General features: G+C 37.0%; 1 long non-coding RNA gene across 1 annotated transcript in view; it reads right to left on the bottom strand.

The window, feature by feature from the left end:
- Window positions 1–266: 266 nt before the first annotated feature.
- Window positions 267–22,522, bottom strand: part of LOC115289255 — a 32,126-nt gene continuing 9,870 nt past the window's right edge. The window contains exons 2-3 of the long non-coding RNA XR_003907512.1: window positions 17,738–17,817; window positions 267–437 (exon numbers count right to left, since the gene is read on the bottom strand). This is a non-coding gene — a long non-coding RNA (uncharacterized LOC115289255). The remainder of the gene's footprint in view (window positions 438–17,737; window positions 17,818–22,522) is intronic.

Genomic DNA, 22,522 nt, shown 5'->3' with positions numbered 1-22,522 from the left:
CAGTCTCTCTCTCTCCCTCTCTTTCTCCAGCCTTCACAGGCTATACAGTATGACTCTTTCACTCTAGGTCTGTTGTGTCATGGGCACAATGAATGATGGAATGCCTTTTAGGTGGTCTGAGCGGTACAGATGACCTCTTCCCATCACCATAATTGTATCGCAGGCAAACTCAGAAATGAACAGGTAAGAGCTCCACAGCCTGTTTTTGCTCTTTTTTTTTTTACCATTTATATTAATTTTTAAATTTATATATTTGGTAGCTCTGATTCATGGAGAAAAAGCAAAAAAAACAAGACAACTGTAGAATCATTTTGATTGCATGTGATGAAAACATTGAAAAGCGACAGATATTCAATATTCAGGTCAGTTGAGATGTTAGTGTGACTGGCATATCAAAATCTAATCTTAATTAAAGCCTTGGAACAATTAAGCAGCATCTAGAAGAAAGTAAAACAAGGGAATAAGCAGTCTTCCTAAGAATCAAATAATTTTTCAAATGCATTGTGTCTGACTACCTGTACATACAAATGCAAAAACGCTAAGGTTATGGCATGTGATCTTACATTTCATGAATATGGGGAAACCTGGCATGAGTCCAGAGATGGGGAAGTATTTATTGTGCAGTTTTGTCTTCCTCTTTTATAATTAATTCACAATTAGACGGGTAATTATAATTCAGAAACGAGAAAAATACATGCAATGGTTTTAACCATTGATAGATTTGTAAACAAAAGCAGCTGGACTGGAATTTCTTCAAGGAAATATTTACATGCCAACAGTTTATCAAACTGAACGTCTGCTGATAAATCTACACATGGGCATTATGTTAATGATAGTGCAACAATGATTCATCCAGGGCCGCCTACCAACTTCACAAGGCGCCAGATGTAAAAGAATAGAATCCAGGAGCAAAAGGGGGAAAGGTCTCTGTGCTTTTAATCCTTCAGCACCTTTCAGAGGGAACTGCCATCAATTTGGCTATCACCCCTCATGCCTTAAGCTACTTTATATTATATTATTTCCTAAAGAGAAATTAAAAGAAACCAGGACAAAAGGCGATTAATTCCAAACCACTGGACTTCAGTGGTTCAGAATACCAAAAAACATGAAAACAAAACCAAGAACATGTTGTTCTAAATCCCCAATAAACTATGACTTTGTTTTAACAAGCTGGCCATGCAAATGACTATGGAGGATCCTGGTGTAACAATCTCAACATTTCAATGCTCTTCATTTTTTTTTGAGACGATTGATGCCAAGTGATCTTCCTCCCTGCCACGGGGAAGAATGAGGTTGGGACTGAACACTTGCCAGGAGAGGAAAGATGCTTTCAGGAAAATAAGAGACAGGAGTGGTCTTACTAATAATACACATAGAAATGGGACAGCATGATAGAATGGAAACAATAAAAATCCGGTTTATAAAGACACATGGCTTAAATCTTTCCTTTCCTTGGTTCCTTATATGTGTGGCATCTTGGATGATTTACTCAGTTCTCCTGAGCCTCCACATGGTTAGCTCTGGAAGACTAATATTCATGCCTCCTAGCAGGTTTTTTGAGTACCAGTCACTGAGCTAAGTGTTTTGTTTCACCTTCATATTCATCTCTAGCAATATCATTTTCTCCAATTAACTGATAAGGAAAGCAGGCCCCATGAAATTCCCTAATGTGTTCAATTCACAAATCTAATAAATGACAGACCGGTGACTTGAAACTAGCCCATGCGCTTGCCACTATTCTGTGCCAGTGAAGTTCATTCTCAGAAGGAAAACCCCAAAACCTGGCTACTAGAATCAAAAAACAGTGTTGACTTTGGATTATACAGGCGACATTCATCTGATTAACTGAGCAAGAAGCCTATGGAATCTCATACTTTCATAATTTAGAGAGACTGGTTCCAGAGCTTGGAGAAAATCTGAAATAAAAGATGACGGTTGGGGTGCCTGGGTGGCTCAGTCAGTTAAGCGTCCGGCTTCGGCTCAAGTCATGACCTCACAGTTCGTGGGTTCGAGCCCCGCGTCGGGCTCTGTGCTGACTGCTAGCTCAGAGCCTGGAGCCTGCTTCGGATTCTGTGTCTCCCTCTCTCTCTGCCCCTCCCCTGCTCACGCTGTCTCTTTCTCTCTCTCTCAAAAATAAATAAAACATTAGAAAAAAATTTTAATAAAAATAAATAAAATAAAAGATGATGGTTATATATCCTATGATCAAAACACAGAGGATAACAATGAATGTAAGACCAAAAAAAGCATTTTTAAATAGCAACTCTGGAATTAATGAAGAAAAATCACTTGTTTAGTGTATCTATAAAGAAGGCTTTCAGCAACAATAACAAGAATAAAAGATTAAAGCTAGCTCAAAATAAAGATACTTGTACAAGAAACAAACAATACAGTTATGGCTCAGTAGCTCAGGATGTTCTTTAAGGGCTAAAACTTTGCTTCTCTTTCTCTGTTCTGGATTTCTGGTGTGTTAGGTTTTTGACATAATGACTTTTGCCTTATGACTGCAACATGGCTACTGTACCTCTGGAAAAACAAAAAAGAAAGAAAAAACAAGGGGTGTGAGGCACAATATTTTCTTATGAATATTCACCTTGTTAATCTGGAGAAGGAGCCACAGGAAACAGACTTCTCCTGTCTCATTGGTCAGAAATGTCACATGCCTAAATGGCTACAAGGAATGGGATTCCCAGAATAGATTATTTCCTGGATATGATAATGGAGCTGGCTAAGAATCTCGTCTTCCAGGATACTACAGGATTTTTACTCAACCCCTACTTAAATTTACTTTCTATGAGCAGAAAATGAGGAACTGGGATGGCTCTTGAGAGCCAATGAGCGGTGTCTGTCATACCTTAAATACGCTTCTACAGTCTCTATCCACAAAAGGTTCTTTTAATGAAATAAAAAATACATATATCAATGGTGTATTTCAAGCCCTGAAAAAAAATACTAGGCATATTTAATTTCAAGCTAAAACATTAACCAAAGGGTGGTAATTCTGTATCATCAGCTTCAAATAAATCAATGACAGTAGTAATTAGAGATGGTATGAATCCTTCATTTTCTTTGTGAATTGTTCACAGTTGTAATTCAATAGAGAGAAAACAAGAAACAACAATAATAATAACTTTTTATTAGTCATGCTAAAGTAGCAAACCAGTGGCATGGATAATTGAAAATAGTGGATTATATGCATAATGATTAACTACTTAGGTTATTTGGCTTACCAGGGATCATTTTACATTCCCAAAGCATATTATCACATATTTATTTGAGGAAGTAATCACTAAGCATCTTACGTGGAAAGTTCTATAAATCTAGGTTAGGAAATTTTCCACAGTTAAACGATAATGACAATATAAAACTCACTATAAAGATAAAGGTGAATTTTTATTATCAAAAAGTGTCTTGGCTGAACAGTGGTAACAACTGCGGTTTGGGAATGATAGTAGAGAACTTGCAAGAAGCTGAAAAAAAGTGGGAATACATAATCCCACTTGTTACCTGACTTAAATATAGAAAGGCATTTTCTTAGTCTAGCTTCCTAAGGGTTCAGGTGAATATTTCCAAATTATGCTTTGTTATAAAGTCTGAGGGGCTCAGTTCTTTTTGGAATAGGCTCCTGAGCACATAGGTTTCAAGTCAAAAGCACAGGCATGCTAATATTGAATGCACTGTTGCCGTCGCTGCCATTTCATTTTATGTGCCTTCTCTTAGACTTGCAACTATGCTGAACAGTTGTTGTGCTGGCATTTGATGCCTAATTGAGTTCCTTTAGTAGATTACATCTTGGTCTTCTGCTGTTTGTTTGCTTTTTTTGTTTAATGGTAGATGTACCTCTTATTTCCTAGGCCAGTTAGTATTGTCTGAATCATATTGCACATTCGATGGGACAGAAACTATCTTCTCAGCGATCTCTCCCAATCACTTAATTCAAGTGCATTCACAAATAAACATGAGAATTGTAATACGAATTGCTTCCATATCTCATTCTGTTAGCTAGAATTCAGTGGTAAGCATTGCTTTTTGTGCATTATCCTCCTTTTAAAAAATCCAATTTATGAACTGCAACTTGGACGAATGTGCATGAGAAATAAACCAAAAAGCCAACGTGGCCACACCAATGTTATGTATTTTAAATATAAGAAGGTGGGCTGGATTTTTCCCCCTCCTATTTTCTGTCATTTGAATTTCTGTCACTCTGAGTTAGACAGTTGGCCAAGTGGTTGCACAAGAATATGCATGAGGCACATATGTGGTCTATCAGGAGATTGGCTATAATAATTTATCACTTAAACCCAGACACTTTGGAGATTGAAAAGGGGCATTATTAATAAATACTCTAGGAAAGCAGGCAAAATCTGGGACTTCTCTGGGCACAACAGGACACATAATCACTCTAAATTTAAGTAACTGAAACACTTGGTTCTTCTGTACTCGTTAGCTGGATTCCTTTTTACACAGTTTAGAAAGCAAAACAGAATTGAAAAAATAAAGTCTCATAAATTAACTTCTCAGTAAAAATCCATAGAGATCACACCATGCAATCATGTGAAATGAAAGGGAAATTAAAAGGAGATGGGGATTTTTACAACATGGTACAGAAAAGAGAAAGTGAGGGGAAAACACAGCCTTTAAATAGGATAACTTCACACAGCAGCACAAATGCAAGAAGAAAGGCCTCTTAAAGTGTCCCTTGGCACCAATGTTCTTATTTGCCAGAGGGCAGTTTGCCTTGGCCAAATGCTTTCTGATTTCAGTAAATCTACCTCCTGAACAATTTATGCAAGGATTTAAAGAAAAGGTTTAGGAAGAAAATTACTTTGAACTGATCAAGAAATAAATCAGTTCAAACACACAGTTTTGTTTCATCTGTGATTTATGGAGAAGAGTAAAATAGTGTTCTATTTGGTAAACTCTACCTAATAAAATACAATACCTAATCTAGGAAATAAATTGTTTGTGTTTGTAAGGAAATAAATAGATGGCCTTAGCAACTGACTAATTTTGAAAGTATGTTATGATTGCTCATTTCAAAGGGCATGAGACAGCTAAAGTCTGTTGTAAAATTTTTCATAAGAATAACATAAGATTGGCCTCCTAATGTATAACTCACTGTTCACGTCTGAATATCCTTCAGTATTCTCCTATTCCAGAATATTTGTAGAATTTATGATACCCAATCTGCCTTTGATTCTCTCTCTGAATACAGAATAGGGGAGACTTAAATATCACAATCCCTGGTCATTGTCTTTTTCCCTCCCCAAAGCTGTTCACGTTAATCAGTCTTTGGATTTGTATGTCCAATACTATACTGGATTCAGTAAAGACAATAAAAGCAAGATATAGTATTCTATTTTCAAGGCTTTTACTCTCCAACTTGAGATAACAAAAATAGTATAGTGAGACACTGGAAGCTTGGTGAAGAGCTTACTCTGTGGAAATCGTCCTGCGGTTCTAAGATAGGTGTCGTACTGTTGACTGAAGCCTGGAAAGGCAGGCAGCCCACGGAAATAAACAAGAAAAGAAAATTATTTCCAACAACTTTGTACCACTTAGGAGGGAAGGAGCAGGAAAACTTAGAATCTCTTTTGACCAGGGTGAAGAGTGCATATTTTTTTGTTTAGTTACTGATTTTTTTGAGAAAGAAAGCAAGAGTGGGGTGGGGGCAGAGAGAGAAGGAGAGGTAATTCCAAGCAGACTCTGCACCGACAACAGAGTTGACATGGTGTTTGAACTCATGACCTGAGCAGAGATCAAGAGCCGGCCGCTTAACTGACCGAGCCACCCAGATGCCCCAAAGGGTACGTACTGATGAAAGATAAACAGGAAAAAAAAATTGGCGGATGTAATAGTTCATTTTATGTGTCACCCTGGCTGGATTCTGGGTGCCCAGATTATATATTATTTCTGGGTTTGTTGCGAGGGTGTTTCCAGATGAGATTAGCATTTGAGTCTGTGGAAAGCTTGCCCTCCCCAATATGATCAGTGTCAAGCAATCCATTGAGGGCCTGCACAGAACAAAAAAGCAGAAAAAGGCAGAGTTCCTCTTCCTGCCTGAACTGATGGAGTAATCTTATCCTACCCTTGCATTATGCTGTCAGGGACTTTTGCTATCGGTGCTTCTCATTCTCAGGGCTTCAACTTGAACTAGAACTCAGACCACTAGTTTTCCTGGGTCTCAAGCACAGCAATACTCCATCACAAAATGGAAAATGATATATATGTGACTGAACTTGAGCAAGTTCAAGGTATAAGTAAGTTACATGAAGAAGTGGCCCAAATGCTCATATTCTCCTGCCATACTATCTTCTTCTCCCACCCTCCACCTATGGCCTCCTGGGGAGTTCCCTACAATAAAGTGACAGAGGAAAAAAGACCCTGACCTGGTTTACAGAAGGTTCTGCATGCCACGCAGAAACCACCCAAAAGTGGACAGCTCTAGCCCCTTTTTGGGACATCTTTCATTGGACAAAACCTAGGGCAGTGCACCTGGTTGTTCACTTTGCTTAGAAAGAAAAAAGGCCAGATATGTGATGATAAACTGATTTAATGGCTATGACCAATGATTTGGCTGAATGGTCAGGGACTTGGGAGACATATCACTGGAAAACTGGTAACAAAGAAATTTGGGCAAGAGGTATGTGGATAGACCTTTCAGAGTGAGCAAAAAACATGAAGCTATTTATGTCCCATGTGAATGCTCACCAAAAGGAGGACTTAGGAATCAAGAGAACTGATGGCCCATTCTTTGGATACCAGTCATCCTTTCCTCTGGCTACCCATGTCTTTGCCCGATGGGCTCATGAATAATGTGGCCATAGTGCCAAGGATGGAGGTTATGTGCGGATTTGGAAACACAGAGTTACACTCATCAGAGTCAACCTAGGTAGAGCCATCAGTGAGACCCCAATCTACAAGCAGCAGAGACCAATATGAATTCCCTAAAGTGACACCATTCTCAGGGTATTCAGTCAGTGGCCTGAGGGCAGGTTGACTATACCGGACTTCCATCATGGAAAAGGTAGCATTTTGTTTTTATTGAAACAAACACTTTCTTGGGATATGGATTCCCCTTCCCTATATGTAATTCTTCTGCCAAAATTACCACCAATGGACCTAGATAATTGCTTTATCCACTTCATAGTATTTCATACAGCATTGCATCTAATGAAGGAACTCACATTAAAGCAAACATATATGGAAATGGCCCTATACTCACGGAATTCACTAGTTTTACAATATTCTCCATCATCCTAAACCAGCTAGTTTGATACACACTGTCATTATGCTTTAACATCTCAGTTACAGTGCCAGCTAGGTAGCAAATCCTTGCATGTCTGGGGCCAGGATTTCTAGAGGGCTGAACATCTGACTCAGTGCATCTACTATATGGTACTATTTCTCCCACAGTCAGGATCTATAGGTCCAGGAGTCAAGGGGTGAAAATGGGAGTGGCACCACTCACTATTACTACTAGAAACCCGCTACCAAAACTTATGTTTCCTGTTCACTAGACATTATGCTCTGCTGGCCTAGAGGTCTTAGTTCAAAAGGGAGTAATGTTTCCACCAGGAGACAACAGTGATTCCACTGATTCCACTGAACTAGAAGACTCCATTAAACAAGCTATGTTGGGCTCCTCATGCTTTTGAATACAAAGGGGAAGAACAGAGTTACTAAGCCGGTGAAGGTGACTGATCCTTGCTACCAAGGGGAAATTGGACCATTAGCCCATCATGGAGGTAAAGAAGAGGATGTTGGGAATACAGATGATCCCTTAGAGTATCGCTTAGTAGTTCCGATTATGTAAGAAAGAAAGCACCCTAAAGCTAAGTATCTTAAAAACCTATTTTCTTACATTTTAACCAACTGATAAACATATAACCTTGTTTATAAGGTGTTTCTGTTTAAAGATACCTTATTTAATATGCATTGCTGATCAGACAACAGTACCATATCTTACTGATGAAGCTTCTCTAACACATATATTTTCTCTGTAAAGCACATCATAGCCTTCCTGATCTTAGAATTATTGGACAGAACTTCAGCACTAAGCTTCAGAGCCATTTTAAACAGCAAACTCACCAATAAAAACATAAAACTAAGAAAAACATGGCATTACATAGACCATGAAAAGGACACTTGTTTACATTGGGAGAGATGGAACCAGAAAGCAGTATTGCCTTGTTCAATCTAGTTGAGAATACATGCATGGTATGACTTGAATTTTTCACCATTCTCTGCATTTACACAAATGGTAAGAAGGCACTGGGAGTATTAATTTGGAGGTTATAAATAAGTCGTAATGCCTGGGCAAATTGACAAGGACAGAATTCATGAATAATAAGGATAGGCATGTATGTATGTGTGCATATGTATACATATTACCTTCTTTAAAAGATTTATATTCTTTGCCCTGATAGTTTTCAATTTCAAGAGTATATGCTTTGGTATGGATTTTTTTTTCAATTAATTGTGCTGGGCTCCCTTATAATACAATCCATCTAAATAATCCTATCTTTTTTATTTTGTAAAATTTTCTTAATTTACCTTGGCATGTTCTCTATTACCATTCTTAAACTCCTATTAATGGCTTATAAGCCTTCCTGTATTGATCTCATTTCTTCTCATTTCTTTCAGATTTTTCATATCTTAGTTCTTTTGTCCGAATTTCCTTTAGCATTCTCAACTTCCTCTCCTACAATACCATTGAAAAATTTATCAGTAGAACCTCTACATTTTTATTTCTAAGAGCTTTTTTAAATTTTCCATATGTTTTATGTTTTATAGCATCTTATTTCTATTTTATGGATGATTACTGTCCTTTATTTCTATGAGGACCTACATTATGATTTCTCTGAATCTTTCCTTTCCCTGTGTTTCTTGCCAAGTTATTTTTGCCTGTGTGTTTTGTTACTTTGTTATTCTATTTTTCATTATGGGGAGTCTTCTTTAAGTTATGAACAGGGTGAACGATGATGAGCTATCATTTTAGATGTAAAAATGAATCATCAAAGAGTATGCCCAGAAGGGCTTTGTATATTGGTCAAACTCACTGTAGGGTAAGAGTATAAGGATTGAATTGCTTCACTGAGGGGCTTTCAAATATCTGTCTTTATAGACTTTTCCCTCATAGACTAGCAAGTTTCTCACAGAGAAGCATTTCAGTCTCTTTCTTGAGGTCTTAAGTTTAATTGCCAGTATTGTGGGAACTTAGGAGTAAAGAACTAGGGCACATAGTTTGATGTTAAGGGATCGTTACTCCTTCAAACATAAATCCAATCTTCTATGAGGATAAGTTATATAACTGATATGAAGGCATGTAACATATGTGAATATCTAACATCTAACTTTCCTTTTGATAGAATATTGTCTGTTTCTCCTATGTTTGGCCCTGGAACTAAAGAACATCTAATCAAATAATAAGCTCAGCTATCATCAAACCCAAGACAAATGTAGCCAATCAAGCTATGGGCCTTATTGCTCCCAGGATCTTCTGCCAATCCTTTACCTCTGGCACTCCAGCTGCCCTAAGCCCATCATCTCTTTCCCTGAAAACTCAGCCCTGGTCTTTAGAAATCTGAAGATATCTGACAGAATTTTCTTTTCTTTTAATTTTTTTTAATATTTATTTATTTATGAGAGAGAGAGACAGTGTGAGCAGAGGAGGGGCAGAGAGAATTTGAAACAAGCTCCAGTCTCTGAGCTGTCAGCACAGAGCCGGACGTGGGCCTCAAACTCACAAATCCTGAGATCATGACCTGAGCCAAAGTCAGATGCTCAACAGACTGAGCCACCCAGGCGCCCCATCTGATAGAATTTTCTTAGCAAAACCTAACTTTGAAAACTCATCTCCTTCCTGTCTTGGAAATAGCAAAAACCCATGAAACCCACGAATAATCCCTCAGAAAGGATTCTAGTGAGAGTTTTGGTTCTCTTGAGTGTGATGACACTACCTTAAAAACAAAATAAAGTCTGTGATACAACATTCCATATGAACAACAATAAGGACAATAAAAAATTTCCTTGGAGTTCTGAAATTCTCCAACTACTAATTGTTTTGGTTGTGAACCAGCTGCTTGCAATGCAAGGACCTAAGCTCCAGCTTCCAATGCTCATCTATTTTACATACTCCATACTCCACTATTATCCCTACTACAGTTTCTTCAACCTTTTGAGTTACATTTTATTAAGTTAGTATAATTTTTAGAAGTTTTAGAAGGAACAGAGTTGACTTATACTTTTAGTCAAGATGGATTAATAGAGACTTGATTTTTTTCCCACCCTAAACAGCAGAAAGATAGAAAAGAAAGAAGAAAGAGAAAAGAAAGAAAAAGAAAAGGAAATACATCAAGCAGTGTTTTCTAAGACATTGGACATAAAACATAAAGAACAGTGATAGCTGACAGATAGTTAAAAAAAAAGGCAATGTGAGCCTTATATTTGAGAGATAGTCCAAGTTGTGAAATATGGAATAGAGAGACACAGGTTCAGTTAGCAAAATGTGAGCTGAGGAATACCAGGAAACGACAGAGAGTTGCACAGAGAACTCTGGAGATCCAGAGACAAGTCATTTCCAATTTCACCTGAGTATTGGCCACATATACATGTGAGAAAACTATCCAAGGTTGGGAAAAGAACCATCTGAAAAAATGAGAGGAACAGTGCTTTCCACTCACACAGGACTAAGAAAAATGCCTGTTTTCACCAACTAGATTGTAAAATCCCATAACTCACAGGACATTGGATGGAGCACTCAAAAGGGTGTGACATGAATGGTTACAATTGATCCTAAAATGAGCACTGCTATGGTACTACCTAATAAATCTTAAAAGCAAAACCTAAAAGGATCAGATTGTTTCCAAGTAACTTAACTGCATCCCAGGGAAAAGTTAAGGAATTTTACAATAACATAAAAATATCAAGGATTTCCCAAGCTAAAATTCATAATATCAAACTCAATAAAATGTTACCAGGCATGCAAAGAGGTGGGAAAATATGACCTAAATGAGGAAAAAGATCAACCCATCAAAAACGACTCTGAACAGAGACAGGTATTAGAATTAGCAGACATCAACACTGAAAGTATGTATTCCATATGTTTGAAAGTTAAGTTCAGATATACAATGTATATTTTTAAGTAAGAGTGAAAGAGAGAGGGTGAGAGAGCCAAGTAGAACTTCTAGAATTGAAAACGACAACGTGTAAAATGCAAATTAAATTAGGTAGAATTAATGGCAGACTAGACATTATGGAAGAAGATTAGTAAATTTGAAATCAATGCACAATGAACTTGAATATAGCAATATTCAAAATTAAACAGAGAAGAGATATCTTTTAAAAAAATGGAATAGAGAATCATTAAGTTGTTTGACAGCTTCACAAGATTTGAAATATGTAATTCGAGCTCCTGAAGAATAGTATGGAAGAATAGAAAAAAAAATAGAGAAATAATGACCCCCAAAGGTTTCAAATATGATGAAAACTATAAACCCACAGCCCAAGCACACACATAGACACACACCCCAAAACAAAGAAAATTTCACCATGGAACATTATCATCAAATTGCTCAAGATCAGTGATAAAGAGAACAGCTTTTAAAACCAGGGTAAATACATTATAAACACGACAAAGATAAAGATGTTAGCAGATTTTTGTTAAAAACAGTATAAGTAAAAGACAGAAGTTAGCATATTTAAAGTATTATTTTTTTAAGAAAAGGCAATCTAGGATTCTATATCCAGGGAAAATTTCTTTCTACAATGAAGGCATACCGAACTTGAAAGGATCTGTCACCAGGAGTCCCACATGACAGGGAATGTAAAAGAAAGTTCCTTAAGAAGTAAAATGATACCAGATGGAAATATATATCTACATAACGAAGAAGAGCTTGGGATATGGTAACACCTTAGTTTATTTTATATCAATTACACCTCAAGTAAACTATTTTTAAGTTACAATGAGATATTACTATATCAATTACAGTGGCTAACATTAAAAAAAAAATCGAACTATCTCAAAGACCAGAAGGATGTGGAGCAACTCGAAACCTCCTTCACTGTTGGCTGGAGTCGCCCCTGGTGTAGCCACTTCAGAAAAAAGTTTGGAAGTTTCTTTTGAAGCTGATCATGTACTTAAAATATGTCCCAGCAATCATATTTTTAAGTATTTACCTAAAGGGAATGTAAACTTATATCAACCCCCAAACCTGTTAAAATATAAAAATATCTTAACAGCTTTACTCCTAATCATCAAAAACTAGAAACAACCCAATGTCCTTCAACTAGTAAATGGATAAACTGAAAACTACTCCACACACGAAAAAAGGAAAAACAAACCTTAATGACATACTAAACAACATGGATGAATCACAAATGCATTATATGCTAGACTGAAGAGGCCAGACTGAGACAGTTACATACTGTACGACTCCAATGACTTTGGAAAAGGCAAGGGTTATAAAAATAGAAAACAGATCAGTGGTTGGAGGGAGAAACTGACTCTAAAATTCAGCACTAGGTCATTCTGGAAAGTGATGGACCTGTTCTGTATCCTGATTGTGGTGAAGGCTACATATTTGTATGCTTTCTCAACACTCCAATTTTACTATGTGTTTCAGTTATACTATACACACATTTTAAGCAAAACTTAAATGCAATTAAAAATATGTTTAGCCAGAAATAAACATTGTGTGGTCCTGTTGGGCAATTTTCCTAATGTATACTATCTCGTGAAGAGTGATTAGATCACATAACCTAATGTATACAATCAACTTCTAGGTTCTGTGTACAACATCAATGGAAAGAAATAGAAATGATGCACCAAGATAGGCTAGGATTAGTTGTAGCAAGTAGACGTTATGCTCTTAGCTTACAGATGCAAAAGTGTGTCCAGGACAATGAACTTATTTACTCAGAACACATAGTTTGTCTGTGGAATAAATACATGGAGTTTGAATTCAATTCCAAAGTACCATATCATCTCCTAAATCAGGTAATTTGTACTGGCATGTGTTGCATAGTGGTTAGGAGACTAGATGTTGAAGCCAGACAGCCTGTTCCGAATTCCAACTTGACTACTTTTGAGCTCAGGGGACCTTTACCTCACTATACTTCACTGCTCTCATCTGTAAAATGGGGATAATAGTTATCTCTCCTTCATAGGCTTATATGGAGAATGAAGTGAGCTTAATACTTGCAAGCATTTAGAAGAGATCCTGCCATAAAATAAGTGGTCAATATACCTCAATGATTTATTTTATGGCCACTAATCTCAGCAAATAATTTTCAGACAAGCACATGTTCTGATTTTTATTATTTGGGGCCAAGGCCAAGTTAGAACTATACCCAAGACACATCGCTCTGTAGAAGTGTATGAAAGTGAATTTACTCACTGCACCAGTAAGAGATAGTTTCAAGTAAGTTGCATTTACACTGTAAAAAAAATGTGAGTTTCAGTCTCAGTATAGTTTTTATATGGATGAGGAAATGATATTGATTGTGTAAAGAGAGGTGCTGTCTATTTGGTTCACAAATTTCTTTGTTAAATCGGTTTTCATCATTTTGGTCATTCTTTAAAGCACAAACTACATTTACAAACTACATTTCTCTTTTACTTCTTTTTGTTGTTGTTTCCCGGACGGTAAATGAGCCAAACTAAAGTTTCCAATGGCAACATTTGCTCCTTTATCACACAACCAGGATCTTAGGGCTAGCAGTAAAAGCTTTATAAGCTGACTAATAGAGGGGAGAAGAGAAATCCAAAGGGTTAGAATGGAAGCATTCTGCCTTCATTTCACACCATGACTCTAAAGGAAGAATGGAACCACAAGAATCCCCCATTAAACTAGGGGTCAAATAGTTATGCCAATCACATTCATTGTGTTCCGCAAAGCTAGGTTTTGTCCGTGTTCACAAGTGTAGATTTCCCTTATGCTAATCAGCTCAAACGATCTGACTGGCCGATTTTCTTTTCCTGACAATTACATTGTGATCAGTAGCATCTGTGTTCCAAAGAACTGAAACCAATCCAGTACAAGCCAAGTATCAGTAAACTGCTATTATTATGTTTACTGAATTTAATCTTCTTCATGATATTGATGACATTATTACTGTTGTTCTAGTTCATGTTATGGTTGTTGTTTTGGAGAGCTCAACTACAAAAGTACTGGAAGATGTTTCAGGTGGGAAGTAATAATGTGATAATCAGGTTGTCACCAAGTTGGTTTACCCTGCTGGACACTGCAGTCTTGTGTTGCCCTTGTAAGTGATATGCACCATTTAAAAAGTGTTCAGAACTCAGTAGAACTAATTAGTTAGAACACACAGCCCAGAAATAAGAGTAAACATTTTATGTAGTTGAGTAGGTAAGCAAGTCATGGTATTGCTGGGAAAATTGATTCTCAAAGCCGAAATTGATCTGTTGAAAGGTCTGCAAGGAATCCATAAATATAGGGACTTCGTGTAACCTAACAGTTCTACAAATTAAACTGAGTGTTAGTAAACTTTGAGCTTTTTTTCCCTGAAGAACAAGTGAGATGTGCAATATAAATTGTGCATTCACTCTGATATTAAATGATTAGTAGCAGTTTCAGTTATTTTTCCCTGTTTTATTACTACTTCTCCAACAGGAAAAAAAAATATCCTGACAAACCAGAAAATTTAGTGACATTTAATAACTTGTATCAGGGTGGAACTGTGGATTAAAACTTTTCATAAGTGGCATATGAAATTCTTATAAGGTTTTATGCCCGTCCTCTCTTTCTTAACAAGAGAAAAATTAAAAGCAAACAAAAACATTTTAAAGAGTGAATTACTAATTTCTCTTAAACCTTGTTTAAGAGTGAAGAGGAGAGTGAAGAGGATAATTCATTCCCTTGCCCATCCTCAATTCTTCTCTATTTTAAAACGGAGTTTCGTTTGTCCAGGAGTTTCATATAGCAAACAATTTCTGCCTTTGGGGAAAAAAGACATTGTCACTGGTGTGTGGAAATGCGGCTTCAATAGGTCCATGCTCACAAGAGCAGCTCAGATGACTCGGTTTGTCTCGACTGGGGTCAGCGCAACACCTGCTTTCCCATGTAATCATGCATCTAATTTCCTTGCCTTTGAGGATCATAGTAAATAGAATTTGAAAAAAAAAAAGTGGGTGGAATAATTTGACATTAGTTTTATATGGATTGAATCCAAATAAATAGGAAGTGTGAAATAGTTGGAGCTTTTAAAGTAATTGATAAGAAGTGATGACTCTCAAAGATATAGAATTCATACATAAGAAAAAAGTAAATTGTGTATCAACACAAATCCACATTTTTGGCCAAACTCATTTCAGTCCCAATTTCCCAAGAATGGAAAGTATAATAATCTATTGCCAGATCGCCAGTGATGAAACAGGATATCTAAATATAGATATTCAAAATTTGACAGAAGATTTGACAGTTGAGCATGTGGAAAGGCAAATAGCAAAAATTTCCTATTCAAATATGCAGATGTTTAAGTAAGGAAATGACTTTTGCAAAACTGCAGCAATTAACCTGGAAATGAGTACTCTGTATACTATTGTTGTACGGGAGTCACAGCTCCTAGGTCCAGGTAGTATAGAAACCCAGAACGAGGGTTTGTCAGACTGGACTTCGGTAAGTTCTGGAGCCCATGGCATGTTCTCAGAGGTTTGTTACCTGTAACACTAATTTCTAAAAGAGTCTGTATTAATTTTAGAATAAAAGTTAAGAATAATAATAGAAAAAAAAAGAATAATAATAGATACTTATTGAGAATTGAGTGTGAAAAGCATTTTCTAAGTGACTAGCTCATATTGACTAGCTCATATTTACTTTCCTAACAGTCACATAAGTCTATAAGGTGGCTATTATTTTTATCTTCGTTTTATGGATAGGGAGACTGAAGAGCATAAAGAACATATATCAGGCCACAGATATTTGCAAATAAAGCTGGAACATTATAAAAATGATTTTATGTGTATTCTAGGTTTTTTGGTTCAACAAGTACTTAATATTCTAAAAGTACAATAAAATTATAATGTCCAGGTTGCCATTTTGGTTTGCATTAATTTTGATGCCACACCCTTCCACCTATTGGGTCATACAAATGAGAAAGAACAGAGGAAGCCTTAATATATAATGTTTTAGTAAACTATGTTTCTGTGCGAAATAAATGTCACATCACTATAGAACAGTATGCAAAAGATTTCATAGTAGTTCCAAAAAGAGATAGTAGTGAGAAATTTGTTTCATCACCAACAGCAGTCTGGGCATGTCAAAAAGAAAACGGCCTGAGTATATAGTCATTACCACATTTGTCCTTTTAGCAATGATTTACTTTCAACACAGTGTCATCAACCATAATATAATATGAAGTGGGAGTTTTTTGGGTTTGGGGTTTGCTTCATTTAATGTATCAATTTGTTTAGTTTTTAGGGTTATAAGTAAAAGATCTGTATATATCCATTTACATTTTTATATACTAAAGTAACTATATTAAAAATAATTTAAAATGATAATAGGATCTGATCAAATTGCTTATGCTTTAAAACATTACTCATATTAGGGGCACCTGGGTGGCTCAGTCAGTTGAGCATCGGACTTCAGCTCAGGTCATGATGTCACAATCCGTGGGTTCGAGCCCCGCATCAGGCTCTGTGCTGACAGCTCAGAGCCTGGAGCCTGCTTCAGATTCTGTGTCTCCCTCACTCTCTGCTCTCTCTCTCTCAAAATAAAGACATAAAAATTTTTTAAGTAGTACTCATATTTGTGAAACATTGATCTAAACTGCCCCATCTGATATTGATACTTTTCTTTCTTTCTTTCTTTTTTTTTTGGAGAGAGAGTATGCATGTGTGTGCAAGAGGGATAGAGTGTCAGAGAGAGAATCTTACACAGGCTCCATGTTCAGTGTAGAGCCTGATGTGGGGCTCAGCCCCACGATCTTGGGATCATGACCCGGTCCAAAATCAAGAGTTGGACACTCAACTGAAACACCAAAATGCCCCTAGTATTAATAGTTTTCTAATAGCCATGTATTTAACATCATTCCCTGGTACTTTGTGTGTGTGTGTGTGTGTGTGTGTGTGTGTGTGTGTGTTTGTGTGTGTGTATAGCCAGGTATAATGGAAAGATTTGGGAGGAATGATTACGGAGTAAGACAAACTGAATTGTATTGCTCAATTCTCCACTAGCTGTGTGACTTCAGAATGGTACCTACACTTCATGTCTTTGTATCTTCATTTTTGTAATGATATCTGGCAAGGTTGTTTATGGGAAAGATTCATTTAGATAATGTATCTAACAATAAAAAATGCCTTAAAATAGTACCCCTCAAAGAGTCTTAATGTTTTCTTTCATTAATTCACTTCTTTTTATCTAGATATTCACCTTCTTGGAAGCATAAGCAACGGCTTTCTCTTCAGATTCATTCAAAAAAAACCCAGCACAGAGGTTTTTTTCTTGTAAGTAACAGTAACTACCTTTCATTCTAAGAATTTAAAAATCTACCTTGTATACATTGTTTTTTAAGGTCCCTCATCAATTCAAAGATGGCAATCAAATCCTGGAAATCTCTGGGTATATTAGTTAGAGACTAATATTATTAGTCTCATTAGCTTCTCTGGGGAAGCAGAACCATATTGTGTGTGTGTGTGTGTGTGTGTGTGTGTGTGTGCACACATCTGTGTTTGTGCGCGTGTGCATTTATAGAAAATAAAGAATTGACTCACATGATTACATGGCCCGACGAGTCCCAAAATCTGCATTCAAAATCTGGAGACTCAGGATAGAAGATGGTGAGTCTGAAAGCCTAAGAACCAGAAGAGCACACGTCAGCATTTGGTTCAAACTCTGGTAAGCTCAAGACCTGGAAAGAGTCAATGTTTTAGTCCAAGTCTGAAGACATAAAAACACCAATATCTCAGCCCAGGTTAGTCAAGCAGAAGGTGTTTCCTTTTACTTTGCAGAGTGGTTGGGCTTTCTGTTTTATTCAGGCCTTCACATGATTGGATGAAGCCCACTCACCTTCAGAGAGCAAGTTTACTCAGATTACCAAGTCATACATCGATCTCATCAAAAACACCCTCACAGACACAACCAGAATCATGTGTGGCCAAATACTTGAGGAACCCTTGGTCCAGTAATGTGGAGTTACCTATTACAGTGGACCATCTTGAGGCATGTTGCCAGTCATCATACTCAAGTCACTGGCTGGATCCAGAGAGACAAGTATCTCTCTCTTCATCAAAAAAATTAAATTCACTTCTAGCTCTCACCTTCCCACTTCTCAGTAGAATCCCAGGAGGTCTGGGAGGCCTATCAAACAGTCAAGTGTCAAGGTGAGTCTTTTTACAATCTTGTATCCAGCTGTGTCTACCTAATCCAATAACCATTTTTCTTTACTCTTGACCAAAAATGCAAGATACTTTTTTTCTTTAATCTGTCCCTTCCCTTCCCTTCATTCTCCTAATTCTATCTACCTCACCAACTTTCCACTGAATTCACTACGACCACTCATCCATATTTACCTGGTCTCCTCCTACTTCATTGGTCATACATTTACCAGGTTCAACTTCCTTTGCCCAAATCATAAATCAGGGTCAGTACCAACTTGGCTTTCTTCTTATCACACAATTTTTACTGTTTCTCTGATTAATCTCACGCACTCTCATGGCTCTTTCTTGTGGTCAATATCCTAAAGTTTCTTAAACTTGTATATCTAGCTTTTCTTCTGTGATTCCACACTGGTGTATACAATCTTTAAAGCACTATTTCCAGTCAGTATCTTGTGATAGTCTGGCATTTCACACACCACACTGAACTACTTCTCTTGTGCCTGACCAACAAAGATACCATTTCCCAGGTTTTCTAGCTGCAGAATAGATCTACACAGCTTTGTTATTTTAAAATTAAAAGAAAAAATATATGTTGTACTAATTTCATGGAATTTTCCCTGTGGCAAATGAGTGCAGTAAGAGAAGGAAATCTGTCCCTGGGTGACAGGCAATTGCTAAGTGATGCTTGGCTGCCCTCAGAGCTGTTGCTTCATCATTATCTCTTCTTGTCTCTTTCTTCTGTGCTTTATCAGCTCAGAAACAAGGCAGGAAACGTGGCACTAAAGAGCAATTCTGGAGGATATGCCTCGGGGCCATATTAGCCATGATTTCATTAAGTAATCAATCGATTGTTGAAATGTAGTTGACAATAATACCCATTAGTTTAAATTGCAATATTTAAGGTCTAAGATTGGCAAACTCTAAAATTCAGTGCTATATCCGTACCTGTATAAAGGCCAATGACTTACAAAACCAAAGCCAAAATTAGAGAGAATAAAAAAGTTATATAGTATTGGGACATATTTAGTAACACTATAAAATCCAGACATGTTTAGAAAAGTCATTTCTTTCACTATTTGTTTTGCCTTTTGTGAGCATGTCCTAGCTTCTAACCAATGAGTTGCCATCTCACTATTAATTTTCTCAATTTATCGCTCATCGATACCTGCATTTGATTCATGTAGAGTATGTGGTAGATGGTTCAGATTAGCTTACTCACTACACACAAGAAGGGAGAGCAGTTTTTCCAAGGTTCCCACGTAGGATGTATCTTCTACAAGCAGATATATGCTCATGAGAGTGTGTAAAGAGCGAACACGTGAAGGAAAGGCCCTATTTCGGCTACGTGTAGGATTATGAATTTTCCTAGAGCAGCTGTGGGGAATCCTTCTGACTCTTTCACAGTGTTTTAGTGCCAACAGGGAAGCTGTGTGCCATCCATTCTGATGGCATGTACTGTGGCGCACACTGCCTAACTCCCTTACATCCTGATCAAGTTTCCTTTCTGACCCAGTTCAGCGGTCATTTTGGAAGTTACCATGGAGTCATACCTGGAATCTGGTATGTGAACCCTCCCAACAATTTTGTAAACATCTGATTGCCTCCTTTCTATCTCTGTCTTCTGAAACTATGTGTAGAGTTTTTGTTATCTGCAACCTAATGGATATAGAATGTTTTTTTTAATTTATTACTTGATGTTTTATTACAATGAAGGCACCTTCACTTTAAGCTATCTTCCTAGGACGCAGGTGTACCATGAAATTTGAGAACTTCTGTTAGGTCAAACATTTTGGGGGGTAAAACTGCAAAAGGATCACCATTATGAACTAACAAGCCAGGCAATGAGCTTCAGTTTAAATTAACTCCTATTGAGCATCCTCTTATGACCTGCCTTGCCCAGAGCTCTCCTTCTGCTAAGTTCTTTATAAATAGATGATCATCTTGTGTGTCCGGTGATTTCACTGATTTGGCTACATCACAAACTCAATGGCGTCATTTATATAGAGCAGTATATAATAGGACCTGGCACAAGAGCTCTTCCTAGAAGACACACTTCATGATGAACAGTCATGGTCTACAACAGTAACATTCTCTCCTCTAGGAAATTTGAATGTGAGACAAGAAGCAGACAGCTGACTTGTATAGATGCAGAGAGCCCACAGAAAGAATGTTCTGGTATCTCTGAAGCCTCAGAAGTCATGACTTAAAAGATAAATCAGCCAGTATCAATTGTAGCTGCAGTAATAAACCCAGAGGTTTAACACAATGAAGCAGAATATAAAGCGCAAAGAACACCAGTTCTATATATGGTGAGAAAGCCCATTAATGCCAACTGCTACAGAGGCACTGTGTTCTGCACCATGTTCTAGATCCTGAGACTTTAACTCTACAACATGGTAAAACATTTCTAGATTTTTTAAGTTTATTTATTTAATTTGAGAGGGAAAGAAAGAGAGAAAGAGAGAACTTAAGTAGGGGAGGGGCAGAGAAAGAGGGAGAGAGAGAATCTTAAGCAGGCTCTGCGCTTTCAATGCAAAGTCTGATCTGGGGCTTGAACGAATGAACTGAGATCATGACCTGAGCCGAAATCAAGAGTCAGACGTTTAAATGACTGAGCCACCCAGGCGCCCCTCTAGTTTTTTGTTTGTTTAATGTAGCAGATGCTGTGGTATGCCAACCATATCCCCTGCTCCAAGATTCATTCCTCCAGCTGCTGGAGGAATGTTATCAACTGTTAACATTTGTTATCTGAGTACGTCTCCAATATTGGTTTCAACTCAAGAGAGCCACCTCCTCTGAGGTCATGTCCCCTTCCTGGAAAAAACCCACCTCTAACGACTATTCTGTGCAGGGGTGTAAGGCCCGGCCCACATTGCCTTTCTGTTGTGCATCTCTGCAGTCATCTCAGCCCCCAGGGAACTGGCTGAGGCCCTTCTAATGACAGCAGTGAACCTCCATTTCTTCCTTACCCATTCCTATTGTCTTCGCTCTCTCCCAGTTGTTGATCCAAAGAGCACATCTCAATAAATATCTGCATGCAAATTTCTATCTCAGAGTCTATTTCTCAGAGAACTCAACCACTGATAGATTTCCTCCCATGGAGTGTCCAAGTGAAATAATCTAAGTATGTGTATCTCTGATTGTCCAAATTTACAAAAAAAAAAATAAACTATGTTTAAACAAAAATTATTTTTGAGGCTCAACCAAGTAAATATTTGAAGTACTTAAATTGCTGTAATCTGACTGACTTTCTCACAGTGTCCTGGGATTATTTGTTGGAATGTTTTCAGTTTCTAGAAAGATTATCCGAGAAAAATATTTCTTTGTCTTACAAATACGTTTATTGTTATATCTAAGTTTCCCTCATTAACTTACCCATAAAACTGACCAAAATTAAGTAGTTCAATCATAAGTTTCTATCTTATAATAAAACTCCTATTTTATAATAAATAAATTCTCAAGGAAACCAAGACTTTTAAAATTAAATACTTTTGTTTTACTAAATATAACTAGGAATATGTCCATAAAAGACTTTATAATACTTTAACTTCTTCACGTATAAAAAATTGGTATCATTTCAGAATCTGTGAAGAAAATTCTAATAGTTGTTGGTTCTTTTTTGAACATAGAGAGGAAAGCAAGCATAAAATCAAAATTCAACATAACATGTGAACAACAGTGAGCATACTTTTAAAAAGATGTTTCCTAATATTGATCTAAGTTTGTTCCAAAGCCAAAAAAATAATGTATCTGGTAGAGACTCATCTACAGATATGACTCCTCATTGGACAAAATATGAATCAGAACAGCTAAAAAAAATCAATTGGACTTGAATTAAGAATCCTGCAAAGTAAAATGTGAATTTAGGTTGCATACTGTGCTAGCAAATCTGGAACAGTCTTTGTCTGGAATGAATGTCCTTCAAAGCATTTCATGTACACTTTCTTAGGAAATAATATGACCCTCTTTAGGAACCCACTTTTATAAGAAGTTGAAGCAGAGCATCTGCTGATATGTCTGCAACATTTAATTATAGGGACCAGGGATACAAATACTCAAATCCATGCTAGAACGTCCACCTGATTAACCTTCAAATATGTGCATGAACTTTCAAATATAGCTAGCTCTAACAAAGTTTAGGTCTCTTATTCATAAACATAAACTCATTTCTGTGCATGG

Source organism: Suricata suricatta, chromosome 4 (genome assembly GCF_006229205.1).
Source record: "Suricata suricatta isolate VVHF042 chromosome 4, meerkat_22Aug2017_6uvM2_HiC, whole genome shotgun sequence".
Lineage (NCBI taxonomy): Eukaryota > Metazoa > Chordata > Mammalia > Carnivora > Herpestidae > Suricata > Suricata suricatta.
This window is presented reverse-complemented; position numbering and strand designations above follow the sequence as displayed.